Source organism: Triticum dicoccoides, chromosome 2A (genome assembly GCF_002162155.2).
Source record: "Triticum dicoccoides isolate Atlit2015 ecotype Zavitan chromosome 2A, WEW_v2.0, whole genome shotgun sequence".
Taxonomy (NCBI): Eukaryota; Viridiplantae; Streptophyta; class Magnoliopsida; order Poales; family Poaceae; genus Triticum; species Triticum dicoccoides.
In genome coordinates, this window is record NC_041382.1 from 735446726 (window position 1) to 735470545 (window position 23820).

Sequence of the window (23820 nt, forward strand, 5' to 3'; positions counted from 1 at the left end):
TGAAAGCCATTGATCTCCACACGTGATAGCTCGTTTCTGAGAACACTTTTTAAAAATAATTGTCATATTACAAGTTTATTATTTTTCCTGGGAACTTGGCCACATATAATGATACAATGCGAAGGTTTCCCAATTTTTTGATTTTTTTTGAAATTTTTATGCCCGTTTCAAAATGCAGCCAAAACGGCGGGAATGACCGTTCCTAGCTAGTTGTTGAATCTTGGATTTTTTTTGGTGTTTCTCTAATAAAATAGATACTTATGTACCTAGAAATGATTTTTGGAAAAAATAAAGAGCAAACTAGAAGGCAGCTACAGTTCAAATTTGACCCGCTTCTAACTGAATCGGCGAAAAATTGTCTTTTTCACGAGAGGTGGATCAAAACTTTTTACACCCAACCATTTTGTCAGTTGTGCATTAAATATGTCCTAGTATTTTAGAAAATTGATTTGGTCTAATTTTGCAGCAAATATTTGGTAGGTTCTTCACAAAAACCCCCATTTTTGTCACTCAGAAAATGGAAAATTATTTTTTCGTCCAAACAAAATGAAAATTTCCTTAGGTAACATTGTTTGTCATTCCAATATGCACCCTTGTGCACAATATCAGATCATTTGAACAAACTATGCCATGAATGTGAGCATAAGATTGATCATTTGGCTTGAAAGTCATTGATCTCCACACAGGATAGCTCGTTTCTGAGAACACTTTTTCAAAATAATTATCGTATTACAAATTTATTATTTTTCCTGGTAACTTTGCCACATATAATGACACAATGCGAAGGTTTTCCAAATTTTTATTTTTTTTTGAATTTTTCATATCCGTTTCAAAATGCGGTCAAAACGACGGGCATGACCGTTCCTAGCTAGTGGTTGAATCTACGAAAACTTTTGGTCTTTCTCATATTAAATAGATACTTTTGTACCTAAAAATGATTTTTGGAAAAAATAAATAGCAAATTGTGTGATGGGGGTAGTTGAAGTTTGACCTGTTTCCTGCTGAATCGGCAAAAAATTGTCAATTTGATGGGAGGTTGATGAAAAGTTTTTAACACACAATCATCTGGTTAATTGGACATAAATATGGTCTAATATTTTTGAAAAATGAAATGGTGCCATTTTGCAGTAAATATTTGATATATTCTTTACATTGATGAGAAAATATATAAGAGAAACTAAAGAAGAAATACAATTACATGCGCTTAATTCTGATTGGTGGAGACGTTTGTGCCATGGATCGATGACATGGCACATATCCATCTATCCATCTCCTCATCCCACGTCCATCCATCCATTCACCCACCCATTCCCCACCGCAAACCCCTACCCGTCTCCACCCCACCGCAAACCCCTACTCCTTCCCCTTCCAGATCGCCGCCGCCGCCGCCTCCCCATCAGCTCCAGCGGCGAGCCCTTCCTCACCGCATCGCCACCCCCGCGCCCATCCATGGCATCCCCCGCGCCCTTCCATCAGCATCCATGGCCTCCCCCACGCCCTTCCTCACCGCATCGCCACCCCAACCCTCTCCCTTCCTCTCCCCGACGCTCCCCTCTTTCCGGACCTTCATCCTCTCCGGCCAGACCAACCGGCCGCGGCCCCTACCCTAGGCAGGGAGGGCGGATCGCCGCTGCGCGGGCGCACAGGAAGGGGCGGCGACGGAAGCGCATCCCCAAGATCTAGCCCGTCAAGCACCGTGTCGAAGTCTCTCCTTCGAGGAGCTCTATGTGCGGGTGTGCGGAGGCGCTCGTGAGGGCGGTGGTGGCCTTCTTCGACACCTTCCTCGTCGACTGCTTCCTCTTCTGGTTCCGCCGCCGCCCCGGCCCCGACAGCCCCGCCTCCGCCCACCGGGTAAGCCAACCCTACCTCTCCCTCTCCCTCTCCCTCGCGTCCGGCTCCTCTGTTCCTTCGTTCTTCGATCCCAGGCGGTGATGTTTTTATTTTTTGGTGCGTTCGTGTGTGTGCAGGATCCGCTCGTGCCCAAGGACTGGACAGGGGAGGCGCTCCCGGCCTCGGACGAAGAGAAAGGTGCCCTGGATTTCTCGGTCAGATTTGTGATTTCGCGGTATTGGTTTGGTGTGATGTGTACCTGTGGTTGACCTCTCTGCCACTGGTTGGATGTCTGTGTGGTGTTGTTTCAGGTTTTGTAGAGAGCACATTGTCGAACCAGCAGTTGGCAGATGGCGATGACACAGATGAGTAGCTTAGGCGAGAGGTACGCCTACCAGAGCACCGTTAAACGAATGTCTATTACTTTTTCAGTCACATGCGTGAGGAATGGCTGTGTTGTGCGGTTATTGTTACTGTCAGGTTGTAGCTCTAGGTCTATTGTGCTATGGCTGACCTCTCTACCGCTGGTTGGATGTCCGCTGGTACTGTTTCAAGTTTTGCAGAGAGCACAGGCTCGAATGAACAGTGTGTGCGGAACAGATTCTTGTCTGAATTCTCTTCTTGTGGGAGTATGAACTTGCTTGCAGTATCTTGGAGTATCAACTTGGAGCATCTGGTTAGAGTAGCATCTTGCAACACATTCGATTACTCCAGTACTAATAGTTACAGTGGCATCTTGCAAAATGGAGTAGTTAGAGTAGCATCTCCGATTAACTAAATTGATGATAACCGTTGTTAAGTTGGGACTTGCAAGCAGTAGTGCTTGCAAGCAGTAGTTCCCTCTTCGTATCTCTTCTTGCTTGCAGTAGTTTAATTTATGATTTGTCTTTGGTGGAGTATTTCTTGAACTGTGTTGTATTCCTGTGACTAAATAGCAATGTTTTAAATAGCGGGCTATGGCATTTAGCGGCGACCCTTAAAAACAGCTATAGCTGGGCTATAGCGGGCTATAGCGGGGCTATAGCGGCAAATTGTACATGAAATCATTTAGCGGCAACACCCTCAAACAGCTATAGCGGAGCTATAGCGGGGCTATAGCCGGCTATTTAAAACTATGCTAAATAGTGAATCCAGTTATAACAAAGCATGACAATTACAATAAAGCTCCCTGTAACCTTTTGTTTCATTGGTCAAACATGATAGCAGCGATGCCGAGGGAGCTCCCCTACACACGTATGCATTCTAATGGTCACATACATATATCTAGTTCTCCTCATAAAATATTTGCATGCATGACAAAGCTCCAACACGTACACTCTCATGCTTACTTAGATTAGAAGCATTCTGTACAAGACAAACTACTATATGCTAGTCTTACTTACACTGTGTGTTGGGCACTCTACTTTAATTTTCTAGCATGTTAAATTTAACATTTTAATATATTTGTTTGAAACAATAGTCTAGCATGACATATTTACTTCATTTTTTAAAACAGATAATACATATTGAATTATTCATATTAATCTAAAATAATAACCAAACAACTACATGACAGTGGATTAGTAGCATGCATGTGTGACTTAGTTTTTGGTGTGTTTTGCTTGCAGGTCATTGTTGTGAAGGCCGTCACGGGAAGGCGTGGGGGATTTGGCACAAGGCCGATGATCGAGTCTATGCTCTCTCCTCTATGGAAAGACCTATTTTCTCTGATGATTGTTTTGAAGTGGCAGACCATGTGAACAACCTGGGCACCATCGCGGGCTCGAGCACCAAGGAGTTCATGGAGGTGCTGCAGGGCTGGGGCCGTGGCTGCGCCAACAGGTAACCAAATCGGCTTCCCTGTGATTATTATTGTTGTAGCGCTGGTTTTAGTGTAAATAGGCTGTTGGACTGATGAACAAAAGTCACGAGACCCTACAGCCTGATGATTGTGTAGAAGCAGAGTGGTTGGATTCATGTGTACTAGTAGCATCTAAACCCTGCAGACTAAATCATTAGGCACACTGTACTACACACACTAGTTAATGTTCTGTCTTTTTGAGAATATTTTGTATCTGTTGTCTAGTTCTATCCGGTGATACTCGATTAGGGCCCCATGTGTTTGAACAACTAGTCAAGTAACATGGGTCCCCACTGGTGGTGCAGCGTCAAGTTTGGAAGCAGCTGGAGTGAATGCCAGAAAAGTTGAACAGCTTACACATTTTCCTGAAATGGTATAGCTTAGTTTGTTTTTTAGCTACTGCAGCATTTCTTGAAATGATTTTTATTCTAAGCATTTTTGTCATACTCAATAAGCTAGTTCCTGAATCAGATTTGTTAATGAAATGTTTCTTTAGCATGCTATAGTTAATTAGTTGGCAAGTGTGATGTCCATTTGCCTTATTCCGTCGCCTGATTCCAAACACCTCCTTTGTTTTTTGCAGGTCTGGCAGCACCGCCGCGTCAACGACGAAGGTGGTGACCGCGGCGGCGAGCGGCGCGAGTTTGTGGCTGCGGGACTGGATGACACGGCTCATATATGTGCTTCTGACTAATCCAGCTTCTTTTGGTCCAGCTGGGCATTACTTTGAGTTCATATATGTGCTTGTCACTCCATAGGTTATAGTGATTCCCGCTGTTTCCTTATATGTTCTTGTTATTTGGTTGCTTTCCTATTCATGCATGTTTGTACAGCTATATATAGTTTTGCTGTGAATCTGTCGTGCATGTATTGAAATGCAGGAAATATTGAATACATGTTCACTCTCAGTTGGGATATTGAATTGTACATAGTTATGTGATTCATGTCTGCTTCTTATCTTATTAAGTGATTATCTTTATGTTCTTGCTTCTTATCTTATTAAGTGATCTATAATTGTTTTTCCTATGTTGGAACGTGTCTAGTTAATGACCTGTGGTTACTTATGTTTATTGTGTATCACATTGAAAAAGAAAATGCACAATGACTTATCTTTGTATGTCAGGATTTTTTCTTCATCTGTTACTCTTCCTTTTGCTAGTGACTTCATTGTCTTGTGAGATTTTGCTTCTTTATTACAGGGTTAAATAGTCCACTATTTTGTCTGGTCTCTGTGTCTCAATGACAGCAATCTGAACTGATGTATTGTGTGCCTTAAAAAGCATGGCTGCAACCATTCCTAATTTTTGTTTGGTTTGGATTTGGATGCAGCAGGTGCTCTGCTCTTGCGCACGGTGTGTGTCACCGGTGTAACGGTGCTCTGCTCTTGCGCACGGTGACCGGCGTGACGGCGGCTATGTATGGCAGCAACCACAAGCTCATCGGTGAGCGGCTCCCTCTCCTACCCCTAGTTCTCTTTTCTAAGATGTAGTGTTCTATGCAGAAGATCTATTTGCTAGTACTTGGGCTCACTGCTGTTTATATTTGATTATTCTATTATTATGTATATTGAAAATGCTACAACGAATTTACAGCTCATATTCCTGTACAAAAGCCCTCGTGCGAATTAATGACATGCTTCATTTCTGAACAAACAGGGAAGTTGAAGATTTCGCTAGGAGGCTCAATTCTGTTTGGCCTGAAAGAATGCATTTGGGTCAAGAAAGAAGAATTGAGTCGCAACTGATTGGTGGTAATGGTTCTCTGCAGAGATTTTCTGGTAACTTTTTCCATATAGAATAGTTGAAACTGTAGTGAGTAAAGAATTTAGCCCACTACTGAATCTTTTGGAAGAACAGAAGGTTTTACATACTAAAGGACACTGTTTGGTTAGTCCAACGTAAAGTAGGAATTACCTCATTCTTGCACCAGCTCATTCCATAACCGGGTCAAGTGATAATTTGTATGTACCCGCAGGGTTCAATCACAGGTGAATGCCGTGCAATAGTGAGTAAAGAATTTGCATTGCCCCATTAATTGAGTTTCTTTTATCTATTCAACACACTCCAACTTGTTGGTTTAATCAAATCCTCTAGTAATGCCACAGCTTGTCATGGATGTCGCATTTCCTCTGTTTTTGGGGAATTTCGAGATGTACCATTCTCTGTTTTGGGAATTTCTTTGCCGTAAATTATTATAGCCAACTGTTCAGAATTGTTTTTGCGGGGAGCAAATCTGTATATGCAAAGTGTGTGTGTGTATCCAGTGAGCAAATCTGTAGTAATTATAGAGTATATTATCTTCTTTCTTTTATTGGCAATTTTTTGCTCAGTTCTCTTTTGACATATAGTTTGTTCTTTTTGAATGTGAAGATGGTATGATGTGGTGGTTATCTTTTTTCGTTGCTGGAACCTGGATGTCATATGTTATGTGATTTGAGCCAAATGGCATATTGTAATCTTTTTATTGCTGGTTTTTATGTATGATGTCATGAAGATGTACGTTTGAAATGTTGCTTTGATAGCAAAATTGTATTCCTGTGTACATGCTGCATTGACAGCAAAATTATGAAAATTTCTCAACAATATATATGGGCAAAATTGTATTCCTTTGAATTGCGCCTGAAAAGGCTACAACCAACTGATGATGTTACTAGAACCTGACAACTGGGACCCATCTGACTAGTGGACCCTTCTTTTGGGAAAAAAAGAAAAACTAAATTCGTTTAGACAAAAAGGCCACAACCCAACAATAAAAAAGGCTGCAATGTTGGGCTTGACCCATGAAGCTGATCAAAAATTGATAGAAAAAATACATTAAAAATGCCGAATTGTTGGGCTAGGCCCATGTAGAAAATTGAATTGGACCGAGCTGAATCTTGTGCCACGTCAGATTGCCACGCTGGATGCCTATATGGCCTGGGGAGGTTGCTAGTGACCAAAACGCCACCGTAGACGTATTTTGGTCATAAACGTCTTCGACCATTCCAGAAGAAAGGTCGCTATAGTCAGTTTATGACGGCCAGCTTTTGACCTTATGTTTTTGGTCACAAAAAGGTCACAAATGGAAATTTGTGACCATTCAGTGACCAATAGTGGTGGTCACAAGTTGACATATTTCTTGTAGTGGCTGTGTGTCCCTTGAAGAAGGCTGTGAAATTTTGCGTGAGATCCACGAAGGAAATTGTGGTCACCACGTCGGTTCAAAATCTTTGGTGGCTAAAGCGTTCCGCCATGGCTTCTATTGGTTAACTGCTCATGCTGATGCGGAGGATCTGGTCAGACGATGTGACGGTTGCCAAAAGTTTTCAAGACGTGCTCATGTGCCGGCTCAAGAATTGAGAATGATTCCAATTACTTGGCCGTTTGCGGCTTGGGGGCTGGATATGGTTGGGCCTTTCAAAAGGTCCAAAGATAAGAAGACCCACCTCCTGGTGGCGGTTGACAAGTTTACAAAGTGGGTGGAGGCAGAACCTGTTAGCAAGTGTGATGCGGCCACGGCGGTTCAGTTCATCAAAAAAGTGATTTTCCGGTTTGGCTTTCCACACAGTATCATCACAGATAATGGTACCAATTTGTCCAAGGGTGCCATGAAGGAGTTCTGCGAACGTGAGCACATCCGGCTTGACGTTTCATCAGTAGCGCACCCACAGTCTAATGGTCAAGCAGAAAGGGCTAATCAAGAGATCTTGCGAGGCATCAAACCCCGACTTATGGTTCCTTTGCAGAGAACACCGGGTTGTTGGGTAGAAGAGTTACCATCTGTGTTATGGAGCATCAATACCACACCCAACAGATCAACAGGATAGACACCGTTCTTCATGGTCTATGGAGCGGAGGCGGTTCTCCCCAGTGATATCCGTCATGACTCACCTCGTGTGGCGCCTTATGTTGAAGCGGACAACGAGACAACACGGCAAGATGCTTTGGACCTGTTGGATGAAGAGCGTGATATAGCAGCCGCCCGCTCGGCGATTTACCAACAGGATCTTCGTCGTTATCACAGTCGCCGAATCAGAACCAGAACCTTTCAAGAAGGAGATTTGGTGCTTCGGCTCATCCAAGATCAGACTGATATGCATAAGTTATCCCCACCTTGGGAGGGGCCTTTCGTGGTCAGCAAGAATCTGCACAACGGGTCATACTATCTGATCGATATTCGAGAGCATAAAGACTCACGTACATCAGAGGAGGAGACCAACAGGCCGTGGAACATAGCTCATCTTCGGCCTTAATATACCTGAGCCATTGGCTCTACTTATGTACATATTATGACAATGTATATATTATGATTAATATAATAAACCGGAACCTCAGCTAAAGCGGGGTATCTGTTCTTTCACATCATGTGTGGTTACACGGAGTTGTTCTGTCTTAAAGCGGCCTCCGGTTTACCCCTTGAATTTACTTTTTAAATATCACTTGGGGGCTTGGTCGTATCCGAACCAATGCAACACCTTTTGATAGGCGAAAGCCACCAGATCACTTGGGGACATGGTCAAGTCTGAACCAGTCACGCCTCTTGATCGGCCTAAGGCCACATAATCACTTGGGGGCTTGGTCGAACCCGAACCATTGCCACGCCTCTTGATCGGCATAAATGCCACGGTTTCATTTGGGGACCTGGCTGACTTGAACCATAGCTACGCCTATCGGGAGCTTGGTCGTGTCCGACCATGGTAACACCATCTGATCGGCTCAAATAAGCCTCTTTTTGCAAACGGTTTTATCATTGCCTTTGCTTCACAATTTTCTTTGATAGATATTTCTTTCTTTTTATTGCGTTTTTTAAACCGACAAAGTTTTAAACCGGTTCAAACTGTCAATTGACGGAACACGGTCCATTTTTAATCCGGAGACTATTTGCTCGGGTTGATTTTCTATTCACATCTCGAAAAACACGATGTTTATCATAACCCGGCACGGCTTACATGGTAAACCAGCATTACATACACAGGAGCTACTTTCTCCTTCGACGGTACAGGTTTACATACCTCCGTTTCAAGATTGGCAATGCCAACTTCATGCCCAACGATGGCAGGTATTTTGTATCACAAGATTTGATCGTATACCTAAATTTCATTGCATATATATACAAAGATCATAATCCGGCTCGCGGTACAACCGCCTTGGCAGTTTAAGATTTTGTGATTGCAGGAAAAATAGATTGAAGGTTTTGATCATTCAAACGAGGTGTAAGTACCAGTACCTATGCACGAAGGCATCTCAAAAGCAAGAGTATTGGCTATCCTATTACAAGGCAACATGGTGCCCAAATAAGATCATTGTTTTTTTGGCGGAATATAAAAGACCATCAAGTTAAACCGGCCTCCAGTTCAAGCTTCATCGCCGACTTGGTCTGATGGTTGCGGGTCATCTTGCGCCGCTTCAGCTTCTGCTTCCCTACCCAGTGGCTAGAAATCAACAGTTGTCCAGTCGATTCCCATTAAGGCTTGAAAGACAGCTTCATCATGGATCAGCAACGACGGTTCAATATCAGGAGCACATGTATGCTTACGGATTGGAGGGATCAGATTCTCCGCTTCAAGAATTGGTGCAACCACTCATTTGTTCTGGTTGTCATATTGGGCTTGATAATGAGACAAGTCTGCCTCTTCCACCAATTGACAAGCTAGAGGGCGCACCTCCCGGTTTATCGCCCTCAGGTCCTCCTCATTGAACTCTGAGCCATCTTCCTTCAAGTGAGGGTAGCCTTGAGCCGCTTCAACAGGATCAAAATCCGGCACCCACGCTTTTGCCCGGATTAAGGCATTGATAGCACCGGTTCGAGCAGCAGATTTTTTTAGCTCTTCAACCCGGGCAGGAAGCATAGATAGTCTTTCCAGGGTGTCTTGGATCAAGGTGGGCGCCGGGTTGTTGTGGGAAGCAGTTGAGATGATCCGCTGCGCGCCAGTATACAATTGCTCTATCAATGTATAGGCAGCTTTCAACTTCTTCCGCACATCTGACCCCAAGTGACCAATGCGTGTCCCTACAACATTACAAAGGATTCACAAACCGGACATGTCATAAGAAGGCCGAGTTACTACAGAAGTCAAGAAAGCTTACCAAAGATGGCGGCAGTCATGGAATGCACTTGACGCTTTACGCTGGTCAGTTCATCTACCACCGGTTTAAGTGCGGCTTCGGCATTTTCAACTCGCTTAGTCAAAGCGGCCTTCTCAGTGGCCCAGTCCGCCCGCTCTTTCTTGAAGTCCTCCTTAAGCTGTTCCATGACGCTTAAAGCGCTGGTCAACTCCTCTTTAGCTTTTGAGGTTTCAGCTTGTTGGGACTTCAGATTTTCTTGGAGATCGGCGACTTGGTTTTCTTTTGTCTTCATCTCAGCCTGCATACAGACAGTTATACGATTCAGAAAGCGGTGCAAGAATTGAAGTACCAACCACATAACAAGTTATGCACTTGGCACTTGGGGGCTAATGCATATTTGATCTTCATCTTTCAATTGATTATAAAGTTCCAAGATCAATACAAGTATTCAACTTGGCACTTGGGGGCTAATGGCTATTTGCTCGAATAAAATCCGATGCTGCGATGTCAATTACTTAAAGTCCCGGTTTAACTACATTAAGTTGAACCGGCCCTTGGGGGCTACATCAGTGAATTCTGAAGCATTAAGATTTACGTTAGCAAGTCCCGGCTTGAATGAAGATTCTAAACCGGCCCTTGGGGGCTAGGAGAATTAACAATATTGAAATATCCAAGAAGGAAAAAGCATATGGAAGTTACCTCAAATTTTTCTTTCATCATATTCACCAGACCAGCTTCATAATCACGGCTGGTATACAACCGGTTCAGGTAGCCAGAATGAAGATCTTGGGCATTCAGAGCAGCATAAGTCGCCAGATCAACATTCCACTTGCCTTTGCCCATGGCAGCAAATTCTTCTTTGGCAGTATGCTTGGATAAGGCGATAGGATTGCTTGGCTCTGTACAGCCAATGCCAGTAATCACAACATCATCATCCTTAGCATCACCGGTTTGCACCGGGGCATTCGGTTTGTCAGCAGGCTGGGATGGACTGGTGGATCTCTCAATCCGGATGGGGCTTGTGGGCTGGTCGACAGGGCCTGAGGTGTCAATAGGCCTTTCTTCAGCAATAAAGTCGTCATCTTGCTGTGGTGGGTCATTGGGTATATCTTCACGAATAGCCGCTTCAAGATCTGGTGTTTTATCCAGTTCAGGGGCGGCGTCCTCCTCGGCCGCTTTATCCAGGCGGGCCTTCTTGCTCGGCCTAGGCTTTGCTCTGAAAGAAGTGATAAAGTTAAATACAACATATGGTACACAGTGATGCACCAGAAATGTTATGATAAGTATAGATTACCCAAGCACCGTTTTGAGCGGTGGCAACTGAGTAGCCGATGATTCGCCAGAAGATGAATGGGAAGTAACCTGATAATCGGAGTCAGATGGATTAAGAGGTTGATGAAAACAGCCCGCTTTAGGACAAGCACTGACAAGCAATTTAGAGACCTCTGAACGGCGTTTCCGAACCGGACTGTTCAGTAAACTGGCGGAGGTAACTACCTGGCCGCTGTGCCGGTTGTGCGGCGAGCTTCGTGCTGTTGGGTCTTCATAAGAAATTTGGGATCCAAGTAAGCAAGAGGACGAGAAAATTTAACCTTCCGGTTTGCCTGACGGATTTTTAGCGAAGGCAAAGGGTTTGAATCGGAAGAGAGAGTAATTACCTCTGCAACATCAACATGGCTGGTTTCGGCATCATCCTGACAAATATCATCATCAATAAGGCGTGTGAAAAATAAGCCAAGTGAATCAAGCTCTACCTCAAGGTCCGGATTACCCACATCATCATCAGCGGCCGGATCAGAAGATGCAGTGGTTTTCTTCTTATGAGCAGGCCTCTTCACGAGTTTAGTCTTTGGCCGGAGTGGTCTTTCCGGTTTGTCTGGTTTTTCTGGTTTCTCCTGTGGAAGCTTCTTGCTCCAAAATGGATCATCGCCCTGTTTAAACATATGTTGATATTAAAGGATGGACAGATATAGCAATGACCGGTTCAGTAAAAAGTAAAATCAAAATCTTACAGCTGGCGGTTTGTTGGTGGCACAGAAGGGAAGCAGGCCGGTTCGGGCACATATGTGTTCCGGTTCGTTCAACATTTTCTTCACAGCTTCTGTGACTTCTTTGTCGGTGAGCTGGATGTTAACATGTCGCAGTGGGTCATCGACACTGCCAGTATACTCGCACATCAAACCGGAGTGCTGACTAAGGGGCAATATGCTCCACGATATCCAACAGCGAGCGAGATCAACTCCTGTTAAACCGTTGGACATGAAGGCTCTGAGCTTGGACAGTTGAGGAGTGTATTTACTTCTCTCCTTGGCAGTTAACCTTTGCGGAAAAGGGTGTGTATTGCTAAGCCGCTCCGGACGAAAGCCAGGCAAAGGATTTTCATCAGCAGGGGAGGTGTCTTTGCAGTAGAACCATGTGTGATTCCACTCTTTGGGGTGGCTGTGCAGTTTAGCGTGAGGGTAAGTGACCTCTTTTCTTTTCTAAATCGCCACACCACCCAATTCCGTATTGGAACCGTCAGTAAACTCTGTGCGGCGGTTTAGATGGAAGCAGTCTCTGAACAACTCAACTGTGGGTTCCTCTTGAAAGAACACCTCACAGAGCACTTGGAAGTGATATATGTTGGTAACAGAGTTGGGGCCAGTGTCTTGCGGGCGGAGTTGAAAATTGGCTAAGACATCCCGGTAAAATTTAGAACCTGGCGGATTAAAGCCCCGGGCTAAGTGATCTGCGAAAACGACGACTTCTCCCTCTTGAGGTGTGGGAGGACATTCTTTACCAGGGACCCTCCAATGGATATTGTCTTTGCTGCTTAAAGCGCCGGTTAGGACTAAATTGTTCAATTGAGTTTCTGTGACGCGAGAAGGGACCCAGTTGCACTCATATACTTGCTTGGCCATGATGAAATCTACAAAATAAGTGATTTTGGTTAAGAATGTGTTGGATAAATGTATACTGGTATATACAATGTTAAACCGGAGACAGCTATATCTAAACCGGAGTTCTATGAAGCATCTGGCCAAAGAGTTCCGGCGGTTCAACAAGGGGACTAATGGTATATGCCGGTTTGTTAATTTTTTCTACACCAAGTTAAACCGCCTGATCTAAGCATTGAAGCAGTTGAGATTGCGGATGGATAAATATACAGAAATAGGTTTCACAAAGATTTCTCTAGAACATTGGATCTGAAGCAAGTTTAGAAAAGAAGGAAAATATTCAAAAGCTCAAAGTAGAACGATATTGAATCAATGGGCAGAAGCATATATCAGATCTATGGTTTTGGGCGTGAAACTAAAGGCGGATAATAAAAGTTGCCGCTACACAGAACAGGGGTTCACAGATGCGTCCAGGAGCTAGTATATGAATATGAACAGATGATGAACACTGCAAGAACACGAAACCCTAGAATAGATCTATGCTGAGAAGAGCAGAAGACCTACCAGGGCTGAGGAAGACGCGGAAGGTCGCCGCGGTTTTCTGGCGCATTCAGGTTGATGCAGCGGCCAAGGTCGGTGCAGAAGACGACGACGGCGGCGGAGCTCTAAGACTGGTGACGCGAGGAAGACGAAGAGGAAGGGTACGAAGGGGAGAAAAGAAATGACCCTTCAGTCCTATTTATAAGGCAAAAAGACATGTGTCAGGCGCATGATTCAAGGAACCGCGAATTTTGGAAGTGGAGCTGTTGCCTCGGGTGTTGTGGATTTATTAAACAAGGAGATATCATGGATACTTTCTTTATGACAAATGATGTCATTCCGGTTTACAGCAACTGGAGAAGATGACATCACAGCAGTTCAACAACTACAAGAAGATGTTGAAGATGAATATTTTTGCGAAGGATTGACATGAACCCGTTCAAATCAATCTGGGGCCTAATGTTGGGGATATTACTACTGGGCGTAAACCGGCCTATTTGGGCCGGGTTAACTTCATCAGTAGTCCAAGAGTGTTAAAGCCCAAGAAGATAGACGAGGGCCCAAGGCCCGTAGTCGGTTTAAGATTTGTAGCCGTAAACCGGCATTTGTATGTAAACTTGTGCTGTAAGTTAGGAATAAGGAGAGGCCAACCCGGATACGGATATGAACTGGTGTTGAGATTCTGTGACCCGACGGGCGTCACCCGTGGATATAAGGGGACGACCCGGCGGTGGTTCAGGACGACAGACAACAACTCGAGACTTAGGCGAAGCTTGTTTGCTCCCTAGTCACTGAAACCCCATCAATTCCATCACAACTAGACGTAGGCTTTTACCTTCATCGAAGGGGCCGAACTAGTATAAACCCTCTTGCGTCCCTGTGTCCGCTTTAACCCCTTCAAGCTAACCCGTTGCGATGGCTCCACGACTAAGTCCTTTCATGAGGGCATCTGCCGTGACAAAACCACGACAAGTGGCGTGGCCTCTGGATGAACAGGACCCCGTGGTGTGGTGGAGGGCTGGACGAACAATAGACGGTGGAGGGGTGCCCGTGGAGGGGTGGATGAACAGGACCCCGTGGTGTGGAGGACTGGATGAATAGTAGACGGTAGAGGGGTGCCCGTGGAGGGTGGTTGAACAGGACCCCGTGGTGTGGAGGGCTGGATGAACAGTAGACGGTGGAGGGGTGGTTGAACAGTAGCCGGTGGAGGGGTGGTTAAACAGTAGCCGGTGTAGTAGCGCACGGTGGAGGCTGGATGAACAAGAGCCCATGGATGAACAGTCGCAGGTGGAGGCGGGAGGAGGTTGACGGTGGATGAACAGTAGCTCGTGGAGGCTGGAGGGGGTCGACGGTGGAGATGAACAGTATCCCGTGGAGTGCCATTTTGCAGTACGCCACACTCCTCCCGATGAATAGGACCCCCGTTTCGACCGTAGCGCTCCAACGCAAGTCCGTTTCCTCCGTTTTGCGGTACGCCACACCCCTCCCGATCAACAGGACCCCCGTTTCGACCGTAACGCTCCAACACAAGTCCGTTTCCTCTGTTTTGCGGTACACCACACCCCTTGAGTGAGTCCTGGATTAGGGGGTGTCCGGATAGCCGAACTATACCTTCAGCCGGACTCCTGGACTATGAAGATACAAGATTGAAGACTTCGTCCCGTGTCCGGAAGGGACTTTCCTTGGCGTGGAAGGCAAGCTTGGCGATACGGATATGTAGATCTCCTACCATTGTAACCGACTCTGTGTAACCCTAACTGTCTCCGGTGTCTATATAAACCGGAGGGTTTTAGTCCGTAGGACAACATAATAATCATACCATAGGCTAGCTTCTAGGGTTTAGCCTCCTTGATCTCGTGGTAGATCTACTCTTGTACTACCCATATCATCAATATTAATCAAGCAGGACGTAGGGTTTTACCTCCATCAAGAGGGCCCGAACCTGGGTAAAACATCATGTCCCCTGCCTCCTGTTACCATCCGCCTAGACGCACAGTTCGGGACCCCCTACCCGAGATCCGCCGGTTTTGACACCGACATTGGTGCTTTCATTGAGAGTTCCTCTGTGTCGTCACTTTTTAGGCCCGATGGCTCCTCTGATCATCAATAGCGATGCAGTCTAGGGTGAGACTTTTCTCTCCGGACAGATCTTCATCTTTGGCGGCTTCGCACTGCGGGCCAATTCACTTGGCCATCTGGAGCAGATCGAAAGCTACGCCCCTGGCCATCAGGTTAGGTTTGGAAGTTTAAACTACACGGCTGACATCCGCGGGGACTTGATCTTCGACGGATTCGAGCCACAGCTGAGCGCGCCGCACTGTCACGATGGGCATGATCTAGCTCTTCCACCGAACAGTGCCCTGGAGGCTGCACTCGCGTCGGCTCCGACCCTTAATTCGGAGCCAACTGTGCCGATCGAGGATGGGTGGTTGGACGCCGCCTCGGGGGCTGCAATCCCAACGGTGATCGAGCTGAACACCAGCCCCGCACTCCGCAAGGCCCGTGACTCCGAGGGGTCGGACTCCTCTCCGGACTACGAGCCCTCCGTGCCCCCGCCGATCGAATCCGATTGGGCGCCAATCATGGAGTTCACCGCCGCGGACATCTTTCAGCACTCGCCCTTCGGTGACATTCTAAAGTCACTAAAATCTCTCTCTTTATCAGGAGAGCCCTGGCCAGACTACGGTCAGAAGGTTGGGATACGGACGATGAAGAAATTCAAAGCCCACCCACCACCCACTTTGTAGCCACTGTCGATGATTTAACCGACATGCTCGACTTTGACTCCGAAGACATCGACGGTATGGACGCCGATGCAGGAGACGATCAAGAACTAGCGCCTATAGGGCACTGGAAAGCCACCTCGTCATATGACATATACATGGTGGACACGCCAAAAGAGGGAGATGGCGATGGAACAGCGGAGGATGACCCCTCCAAGAAACAGCCTAAGCGCCAGCGTCAGCGGCGCTGCTCAAAATCCCGCCAAAGCAAAAACAGTGATTCCGGCACGGGAGATAATAATACTCTGGAGAGTGCCGAAGAAAACCCCCTCCAGCAAGATTCAGCATAGGAGGATGGAGAAGCCAGCCCTCATGAGAGAGCGACAGACAGAGAGGTCGAGGACGATAATTATATGCCTCCCTCCGAAGACGAGGCAAGCCTCGACGACGATGAATTCATCGTGCCAGAGGATCCTGTCGAGCAAGAGCGTTTTCAACGCAGGCTTATGGCCACGGCAAGCAGCCTCAAGAAAAAACAGCAACAACTTAGAGCTGATCAAGATTTGCTAGCCGACAGATGGACCGAAGTCCTTGCGGCCGAAGAGTATGAACTCGAACGCCCCTCCAAGAGCTACCCAAAGCGCAGGTTGCTACCCCGATCAGAGGAGGAAGCACCTAAAGCTACATCACCAGCACATGATATGGCAGACCGACCACCTCGCGGCCGCGACAGAGAGGCCTCTCGGCCCTCCACTCAAGCCGCACCCAGGCGCCGCTCAAAACATACCAAGGCACGGGAAAATGCGCCAGACCCGCGAGATATATTGGAGGACAAGGCAAGGCAAACAAGATCGATCTACAGATCACATGGGCGCCCCATGGCTCGAGACAATAATCGTCACGCCGGATACAACAAATCCTGTAGGGCCGAACACAGCAGACAAAGCTCATTTGAGCTATGCCGTGATATAGCCCAATACAGAGGCGCCGCACACCCACTATGCTTCACAGATGAAGTAATGGATCATCAAATCCCTGAGGGTTTCAAACCCGTGAACATCGAATCATACGATGGCACAACAGACCCTGCGGTATGGATCGAGGATTATCTCCTTCATATCCACATGGCCCGCGGCGATGATCTACACGCCATCAAATACCTCCCACTCAAACTTAAGGGACCATCTCGGCATTGGCTCAATAGCTTGCCAGCAGAATCAATCGGTTGTTGGGAGGACCTGGAAGCCGCATTCCTCGATAATTTCTAGGGCACTTATGTGCGACCACCAGACGCTGATGACCTAAGCCACATAATTCAGCAGCCAGAGGAATCGGCCAGGCAATTCTGGACACGGTTCCTAACAAAGAAAAATCAAATAGTCGACTGTCCGGACACAAAGGCCCTAGCAACCTTCAAGCACAATATCCGTGATGAGTGGCTCGCTCGACACCTTGGACAGGAAAAGCCGAAATCTATGGCAGCCCTCACGACACTCATGACCCGCTTTTGTGCGGGAGAACATAGCTGGCTTGCTCGTAGCAACAATATGACCAAGAACCCTGGTAATTCAGATACCAGAGACAGTAGTGACAGGTCACGTCGCAACAAGCAAAAGCGCCGCATCAACAGCGACAATGCTGAGGATACGGCAGTTAATGCCGGATTCAGAGGCTATAAATCCGGTCAGCGGAAAAAGCCATTCAAAAGAAATACTCAGGGCCCGTCCAGTTTGGACCGAATACTCGACCGCTTGTGCCAGATACATGGCACCCCCGAAAGGCCAGCCAATCACACCAACAGGGATTGTTGGGTATTCAAGCAGGCAGGCAAGTTAAATGCCGAAAATAAAGACAAGGGGCTGCATAGCGATGACGACGAAGAGCCCCGACCGCCGAACAACAATGGACAGAAGGGTTTTCCCCCACAAGTGTGGATGGTGAACATGATATACGCAGCCCACATCCCCAAGAGGGAGCGGAAGCGCGCGTTAAGGGACGTATATGCGATGGAGCCAGTCGCCCCAAAGTTCAACCCATGGTCTTCCTGCCCGATCACCTTTGATCGAAGGGACCAGCCCACTAGCATCCTCATGGCGGATACGCCGCATTGATTCTAGACCCAATCATTGACGGATTTCATCTCACTAGAGTCCTTATGGACGGCGGCAGCAGCCTGAACCTGCTTTACTAGGATACAGTGCGGAAAATGGGCATAGATCCCTCAAGGATTAAGCCCACCAAAACGACCTTTAAAGGCGTCATACCAGGTGTGGAGGCCAACTGTACAGGCTCAGTTACACTTGAAGTGGTCTTCGGATCTCCGGATAATTTCTGAAGCGAGGAGTTAATCTTCGACATAGTCCCGTTCCGCAGTGGTTATCACGCACTGCCCGGGCGAACCACATTCGCCAAGTTCAATGCGGTACCGCACTACGCATACCTTAAGCTCAAGATGCCAGGCGCTCGAGGAGTAATTATGGTCAACGGAAACACCGAACGCTCCCTCCGAACGGAGGAGCGCATGGCGGCCCTCGCAGAGGAAGTACAAAGTAGCCTCTCAAGGCAGTTCCCCAGTCCGGCCATTAAACGTCTGGACACCGTCAAGCATGCCCGGAGTAACCTATAACAAGACCGCCTGGCACGTTCCGAGCAGGCGTAGCAATGCTGCCCCAACCCCAGCCCTCGTGAAAATGCGAAATCAGTGCTTCGCGTACATAACTACGCTATTGAAATACCATGGGCATAGGGGGAGGGGCACCATCACGGCACACCCAAAACACGGCTTAAACCGCACTAGGGGCTGCCGATTTTTTTAATTTTCTCTTACTTTCAGGACTCCATTCTTCGGAAGGCCTGTCCGGCAGTACAGTTGCCACACAAGCGATACAAGAACCAGGGAAGCAGACAAGCCATGCCGCATTATGGGACTCCCAGCTGGTCTCTATCACGAGCAGTATACCTGTTTCGCATACAATTCCGCAGCCTGCCCCTGGAACGGACATGTTAAATAGTCCAACCTTTTGCTTATCGCGTTATTTGTATCGTTCTGCCTTGATCGCAGACTTTTTTTTATAAACAATGCATAGCTTTTGTCTATCTTTGCATTACTCTTTTTTACAAATATATGTTCATTAACGACACATTGCAACCATACACTTTGGTACGGACAATACGCCAGGGGCTTTAGTACCCCTCAATATGGTGTGAGAAGCCCGAACACTTTAACAAGTGCGGCACCCCGAACTTATAGCATTATATGCATCGGCTCCGAATCATGTCTTGTGTCAGGACCCCGATTCCAAGCCACATCGATCTAGCTGGTAACACCTCATATCACTTTGCGGCCTCACGCACGGTATCCCACGGGTGTCGCCTTACCATGGCCTGGGACCGTTTGCGCCTTTTGGCTCACGTATATGATAGTGTCGCTAGCATCCATATGACAGAGAACCTGGGCCGACATGGCTAGTCGTGAACCCAAAGCGGCACAGACCTATGGAGACAGGCATACATGAATCACATCGAGCATGTCGGTCATCAGCGAGTGATTCCGGGCTGTAGCACAGGGCTAACAGGACTCCGGGGAACCCGGGCTGTAGCAGGCTAGGCAGGACTCTGGATATCACCGCGTGACATTTCCCTGAAGGGACAGACATAGGAACGAAGTGAAACACATGCCGGCCAGTCAAGTGTCCTGAACAGTAGTGCTGGGCTAGCAGGACTCCGGTGAACTGGGCTGTAGCGGACTACTATGGCTCGAGGAACACTAGACTACATTTCCCCATAAGAAAGGCTGCCAAGGATAAACAACTAGATTGTCGGATCCCACTCATACCAAGCATTTCAATCATACACACAATATGCCCGATATGAGTACATACAACATGGCATCACAACAAAACTCTACAACTCAAGTACTTTATTTAAAGGCTCTAGAGAGCCATACATAACATGTTCATACAGATAGGGGTCACATGACCCGACACTCAAGTCATACAATCATACAAGCACATGCGGAAGCAACTAGTCTGAGTACAGACACTAGAAAAAAAGAAGGCTTCTCGAAGCCTGTCTATCTACATAGGGCCCTCCATGGCCAGGATCACGACCTGGGTGGCTAGTCACTCGTCGATGTCAAGGTCTACGTAGAACCCATCGGAGGGGGCGGTGTTGTCGTCTGAAAACAGTAATTAAGCAAACATGAGTACAAAGGTACTCAGCAAGTCTTACATTAGACCTCATTCTATTCTAAACTAGAACCTACTATACATGCTTATTCTCAAGAAGGTGGTGGGGTTATTGCAGCAAGCCAGCTTTGACTCTTGGCTAAGCTATCCTATGGAACTCCACTAGTAAAATAGTTTTCGCACACGAGTCCACTACTCACCAACACAATACTCCACCGGGGATCCTCCCTCGTCATCCTACGAGAGGGCCATCCTCGGTACTCACACTTATCTTGAGTATTTTTGTAGTATCCATTAACTTGTCTATGAACTGTATAGGCAACCAAGTAGTCCTTTACCGCGGACGCGACTATTCGAATAGTTTTATACCCTGCAGGGGTGTACTTCGTCATACACGCTTTCACCACTTACCGCCGTTTACACGACATGTACTCGACAGCCTTCAAGCGGAGGCCCAACGAGCGTGTCGTCCACGGCCTACCTAAACACTCAAGCCTCTAGTCCAGGTTCATCGCCTATCCAGGTTCCATCCGCAGGGAGTCCGGCCGAGGTTTCCACATACGGCCCCGAACGATGTGAACAGGGTTCCTGAGACACCAAACGGGTGACTCGGTACATCGTGCCACGGTGTATCTACCGCAACATAGCCCACCCCTAGGGTCAGCGCTACGCGCGACCGCCAACACATAACCTACAACACCAGAAACTATTTGCAACTCCTGGACAGAGTACTAAGGTATTTAAGAAGCCGAGAGGGTCAATTAAGGATCCCAATGCATGGTAGTAGCTGAATCTTAAATCACACATACAGATCTAAGTTCTTAGGGACGGCCTCAATGAAACAACCCACCATGTACTCCTACATGGCCTCTCATCGATACCTTTACCAAAACATGTTCCACACAACCCTCACGTTACCGACGTAATCATTTCACTCTAGCCCATCACCCGGATGAACCAGACCTGACACAACTCTAAGCATAGCAGGCATAGCAAAGTAGGAATCACATACATGGCTCAATCAACTCCTACACATGCTAGTGGGTTTCATCTAGTTACTGTGGCAATGACAGGTCATGCAGAGGATAAGGGTTCAACTACCGTAGCACACAACAGTTTGAAACGCATTGTCTTAATGCAGTAAACAAGAGCAGAAGCAGGAACATGGGTTGTATCGGAATGATCAATGGGTTGCTTGCCTGTTGTAGAGGTAGTAGGGTACTGCCCTTCAGACGGATACTCGGGGTTATCCTCGGAGGCAGAACCTACCACGAAAGATACACTGAACATAATCAACACATGGCAATATGCAACAATATGATGCATGCTATGACATGGCAAGATGAAAGTGTCTTGGCCTAATGCAAGCTAAAACAGAAGGGAATGAACTCATTTGAATCAAATATTCAAATATTAGCTCATTAAACATGGCCTTATTAGTGCATTACCTTATTCTGCTTAAACAGCAAGGTTAACTTGTTTTGTCATGCATGAAACCATTACAGATGGATAGATTGAATTTTTCTGATCATTTTTCATATATAAACCTTTGCATTTGGAGGTATGGTTGATTTTCTATGATTTTTAGAAGTTTTGACTATTTTCTGGAATTTCCTATTAAAGAATAAATCCAGTAATTGAATTAATGCTTCAGCACTGCGTCACTGTGACATCAGCGGGTCAAAGGCGCCAGCCCAGGTCAAACTTGACTGGTGGGCCCCTTCTGTCAGTCTCTCAGCTAACTAACATAGTTGGTTAGTGGTTAGTTAGCACTAAACTGGGTTAGGTAGGCTCTGGGCCCACATGTCAGTGAGAGAGGGGTAGTTAACGACGTCATTAACCTCTAACAAAGTGATTAGCTCTAATTTAAACTAATCTAAATTAGTTAGGAGCCGGCCCCACCTATCAGTGTCTCAGGCGGAGTCAAACTGGGGTCAAACCCCTGGTCAGCGGGGTTAATCCCGCCGGCGTTGAGTCGCCGGCGAGGCCGAGATGGCAGAGAGCTTCAGAAATCGCCCACAGGCGACCAAATCGACCGTGGTTTGGTCCTACGCATAGCTGGGGCTCGCGCGCATCTAGTGGGGCAAGTGGGAGGAGCTGGGGTGGAGCGAACTCGCCGGAATCGAGCTCGTGGCGGCGGCCGGAGCTCGGCCGTTGGTGGTTTTGCTGCTGCAGCAAGCTAGGGGGGAAACGGACGTTCTAGCGAGGCGCTACGAGGTGCGGTGAGTGCGTTAGGCACCCGCGCTTGACCAAATGGCCATCGGAGTGACGCCGACGTCGAGCTCGCGCGCCGGCGTGCTACGGTGAGAAAGGGGGCAGCGTCTATGGCGAGCAAGCGAAGCAGGGAAGAGGGGGGATCGACAGAGGAGCTCACGGCGGTTGCAGAACGCGTCTCAGCGGGCTCGGGGGAGGTCGGACGTCGTCGGGGCATTGCCGGCGGTCTCAGCGGACTGAGGAAGAAGAAGGCGTCGGGGAGGCGCTTGGAGACGTCCGGCGTCGCGTGAGTCGACGAGGAGGTCGAGGACGGCAGCGCGGAGCTAATGGGCTTGTCGGAGGGGCGAGGGGGTGGCTCTGGTGACGACTAAGGCGAACGGCGACGAGGATCGCGCTCGGCTATCGCGGGAGAGGGTGAGGAAGACGAGGGGGAGAGTGAGGGAGCAAGAGAGGGGAACGTGGGGGTCGGCGTGGCACCCCTGGACGCCTCCAGGGCGTCGGCAGAAGCAGGAGGTGGCCGGCGTGTGGCCGCGGGCGCCGGCCACGTGCTCCTCGTCCTCCTGGCGGGAGGAGGAGGAGGACTGGCAAGGCCAGTCGGCTGGGCTGAGCCAGGTGGGCTGGGCCAGCACAGGTGAGGCCCAGGTGGTTTCCCTCTCTCTCTTTTTCTTATTTGTTTCTGTTTTCTATTTTTTTCTGCAACTGTTGGGCTTTATTAAAAAATACTAAAACGTTTCCAAAAATCCTGAAAATAATTGTGGGCTCTGTTTAGAATATTTCCAATAGCAAACATTTATTTCCAGAATTATTTGAGCATTTAAATTATTTTATAGCATTTAAATGCCCAAAATCAAATACTTATGATTTAATTCAATGACCTTCTGTTGACCTAGAAAATTGTGCACCAATTTTGCCAGAGGTTCTAACCCAAGACAAAGAGAGTGAACTTTTTAGAAGGGCATTTCAGGTTCATTGAAAATAATTTTAGTAAACCCTAGTTGTTTCCAGGGGGGTGTTGGGGGTTCTGCCTTCCCCATTTCAAATGTAAGAGGAATTTAAACATGATGCACACTCTAATGCTTGAACTAACTAGGGTGTGACAACTCACCCCCACTCAAAAGAATCTCGTCCCGTGATTTAGGATCCTCCGGGAAGAAGGTGGGGTACTCGAGTCGAAGACGATCCTCCCTTTACCAAGTGGCTTCTTTCTCAGAATGGTGTGACCATTGAACCTTGAGAAACTTGATATTACGACGTCGAGTGGTACGCTCGGCTTGATCAAGGATACGAACAGGATATTCCCGATATGAGAGGTTATCTTGTAGATCAAGCGTTTCGTGGTCCACTCCACGGATAGGATCCGCGAAGCAACGCCTGAGTTGAGAAACGTGGAAGACATCGTGAACTCTGGAAAGATGCAAAGGTAGTTCCAATTGGTAGGCAACTTCTCGTTTGGCAAGAATGCGAAAGGGTCCAATGTAACGAGGAGCCAATTTGCCTTTGATACCGAAACGATGGGTTCCCTTTAACGGAGTAACCCGAAGGTAAGCCTTCTCATCGACTTCATAA

At 47.3% G+C, this 23820-nt stretch overlaps 1 long non-coding RNA gene across 6 annotated transcripts; it reads left to right on the plus strand.

Moving 5' to 3' along the window:
- The first annotated feature begins 1321 nt into the window (after positions 1-1321).
- LOC119356768 lies at positions 1322-6033 on the plus strand. 6 transcript variants are annotated; one of them, XR_005172036.1, is made up of 8 exons: positions 1322-1851; positions 1968-2028; positions 2142-2215; positions 3438-3651; positions 3896-4043; positions 4254-5112; positions 5326-5447; positions 5645-6033. It is a non-coding gene; the product is annotated as an uncharacterized LOC119356768 (long non-coding RNA). The 6 variants fall into 6 exon arrangements; XR_005172037.1 differs by lacking the exon at positions 5645-6033 and having other exon boundaries at positions 4254-4428; positions 5003-5112; positions 5326-5595; XR_005172038.1 differs by lacking the exon at positions 5645-6033 and having other exon boundaries at positions 1968-2045; positions 5326-5595.
- The last annotated feature ends 17787 nt before the right edge of the window (positions 6034-23820 follow it).